Source organism: Megascapheus bottae, chromosome 15 (genome assembly GCF_031878675.1).
Source record: "Megascapheus bottae isolate mThoBot1 chromosome 15, mThoBot2.hap1, whole genome shotgun sequence".
NCBI classification, from domain to species: domain Eukaryota; kingdom Metazoa; phylum Chordata; class Mammalia; order Rodentia; family Geomyidae; genus Megascapheus; species Megascapheus bottae.
The window spans coordinates 51,081,029-51,084,441 of NC_143523.1; the positions used below are offsets into that span (position 1 = coordinate 51,081,029).

At 38.4% G+C, this 3,413-nt stretch overlaps 1 pseudogene; it reads left to right on the plus strand.

Annotated features, from left to right (window-relative positions):
- The first annotated feature begins 2,770 nt into the window (after positions 1–2,770).
- On the plus strand, positions 2,771–3,121 carry LOC150054346 (ribose-phosphate pyrophosphokinase 1 pseudogene; annotated as a pseudogene).
- The last annotated feature ends 292 nt before the right edge of the window (positions 3,122–3,413 follow it).

A 3,413-nucleotide genomic window follows, 5' to 3' on the forward strand; every position in this document is an offset into this window, starting at 1 on the left:
ATTCCCTTCAAATTGTGAACCTCAGATCTTAGCCTCCTGAGTAGCTATGATTACCAGTGCTTGGTGCTTTCAGTTTATGGTGTGATTTTACAAACTTCTAGAATCTAAAGGCATAAAATGCAATAGCACCAACCTGATCAAAAGAGAAAGTAAGCACCAAATATTTACTGAATTTGTGGTAGCATAAATACATCATATTGTTAGAGAACATTTAATTTGTACCCTTATAAAACATTTATCCTCAATATTTTGTAAAATATATTTCAGGTTTTCAGTCAATATTCTTTTGCAGATAAATTGGTGGTGTATGGATCACTAAAAATTAGACTGGAATTTATATAGTCTGAAAGGTGAGACTATTCATCTTACTTATCATTATGTGGTAAATATTTTCATTTTAATGTAAATTTATCAGGATACAAACTAGCCAACTGCAATGCTGCTCTCTCACTTATTTGGCTAACCTTATGCCATTCAATGAGTCTCTTCCAAAATTTGTATTCTCTTCACCTCAATTCAAAATTTATACTACTCAAATACCTCATCTAATACCCCACTTAATCAGAATATATATCCCTTTATTTATTTCCATGAAACTTATTTTTATCAATTTGTATTCCATAGAGTCTATTTTGTATTAAATTTTTACACATCATCTATTCTAGCTCTTTTTTTTGGTACCAGTACTGGGTCTAGAACTCAGGATATGGGCGCTGTCATTTAGCCATTTTGCTCAAGGTTGTCATTCTACCACTTAGGCCATAGCTCAACTTCTGGATTTTTGGTAGCTAATGGAGATAAGAGTTATATAGCTTTTTCTGCCTCTGCTGGCAGAAATCCTCCATGCTCAAATCTTCTCTCAAATCCTCCCAAGAAGCAATGATTATAGGTGTGAGTTCACAAGGGTCCGCCTATTTAGGTTCTGATTGCATAGGATTTCCGGTGTTAAATTTACTACTCTTTGTAATTCTCAAAATGAAGGCATTCTCTAGGATATTATGAATAATCAATAAATTTTTCAAGTGAAGAGTTTTACCAATAATTTCAGATCAACTTTGGAACACTTGCATATTAAAGATACCTAATAGCTAAAAATATCATAGCTAAAAAATTGAATACTACACTACACACATACATACATATAATATGTAGATACATATATTTATATTATATACAATATATAATATGCATATAAGGTATGTATATATATGTAAAATCTCATATTTAAGGTGCTGGGAGTTAAATATACTGGAGAAATGTATTATCTTAAGCATTTCTTGCTGTGAAAAGATGAATTATTAGTCTTTTGAAACCATACAGTCTGGCAATCTTAAAACAAAAAGTGACTAAAGTAACGTGGGGAAAAATGAAAGAAACAGCAATTTTCTGCAAAAGTTAGGCTGCAGTAGTTGTTTCTGCAAAATGGCGTCGTCTTCTGTCAAGTGGGGCGGTCACAAGGTACAGTGTAGAATTGCATTCAGCTAGATAACGCATTATCGCAATCTGGGTGATTCAATCATGGAATTTAATCATGTTGTCAATCAAAGATTCATTAATAGGAAGAGAACTGCCAAATTTATGTAAGAGACATGTGACACCAGCTGCTGTACTGCTCTTTCAAACAACTTATTCAGTTCTGCTTAAATTTACTACAAATAAAAAAAAATCTCAAATCACACAAAGAACCATGATCGTGATTCTCACCACCTTTACTGGTTACTGTCATTGCAGGTTGTCGTTACAATGACATCACTTAATCTACTTATCAGAAATTTGACACTGCAATACCATTTTTTTTTGCCAGTCCTGGAGCATGAACTCTGAGCTGAATGCTGTTCCTGATGTCCTTTTCTCAAGGGTATCAACCTATTTCTTGACCCTCAGCACCATGTCTAGCCTTTTCTGTGGTTAATTGGAGGTAAATGTTTCATGCACTTTCTTTCCTAGCTGGCTTTGAACCACAGTCCTCAATCTCAGCCACTTGAGTAGCTAGGAGCCACTGACATGCAGCTAATACCAATTTTAATTGTTGGATTTTTTTTTCACTGGTAAGAAACAGGTAAGTGGGGAAAATGGTGGAATAGCACCGCGAGGCTGTTAATATTAAGTCTCTGCACCGACCTAGCTTCTCCTCTTTGCAGCACCCATGACCTCTGAGAGAACTCCTAGGAAAGCTGTCCAAGATGCCCAACATCAAAATCACCAGCGGTAGCTCCCATCAAGAATTAACCCAGAAAATTGCCGACTGCCTGGGCCTGGAGCTAGGCAAGGTGGTGACTAAGAAATTCAGCAATCAGGAGACCTGTGTGGAAATTGGTGAAAGTGTACGTGGAGAAGATGTCTACATTGTTCAGAGTGGTTGTGGTGAAATTAATGACAATCTATTGGAGCTTTTGATCATGAATAATGCATGCAAGATTGCTTCAGCCAGTCAGGTTACTGGTCATCCCATGCTTCCCTTATGCTCGGCAGAATAAGAAGGATAAGAGCCAGGCTCGAATCTCAGCCAAGCTGGTTGCAAATATGTTGTCTGTAGCTGGTGCATATCACATCATCACCATGGATCTACATGCTTCTCAGATTCAGGGCTTTTGTTGATATCCCTGTGGACAATTTGTATGCAGAGCCTGCGGTCCTCAAGTGGATTAAGGAGAACATCTCTGAATGGAGGAATTGTACTATTATTTCACCTGATGCTTGTGGAGCCAAGAGAGTGACTTCCATTGCAGACCACTTAAATGTGGACTTTGCCTTGATTCACAAAGAGCGGCATGAAGTGGACGGCATGGTACTCGTAGGAGATGTGAAGAATCAAGTGGCTATCCTTGTGGATGACATGGCTGACACTTGCGCCACCATCTGCCATGCAGCTGACAAACTTCTCTCAGCTGGAGCCACCAGAGTTTATGCAATCTTGACTCATGGGATCTTTTCTGGCCCAGCCATTTCTCACATCAGCAATGCCTGCTTTGAAGCAGTTGTAGTCACCAACACTCTACCTCAGATGAAGCATTGCTCCAAAATGCAGGTGATTGACATCTCCATGATCCTCGCAGAAGCCATCAGAAGGACTCACAATGGACAATCTGTTTCTTACCTATTCAGCCGTGTCCCTTTATAAAGGAATAACTTCTGAGGCTTTTAAAAAATGAAGTTAACCACACCCCTTGTTCTTCCTTGGTTTCTCTTAGTATTTGATACATTTAGCAGAAGACCTAGCTTGCTCCAGTGTGGCTTTCTATTAGAGTTAGTGAATCCTAACCTGGGGAAAGACAAATTGAAATGAACTGCCGGGATTTTCTACCTATGTGATCCTGGCTTCCTTGCTCATTTAATGAGCCCTTCAGCATGAGCTAGAGCCCAGCTGCTGTAAGATTTGCAGACTTTTGTGCATATTCTGCAAAGCAGTTTAA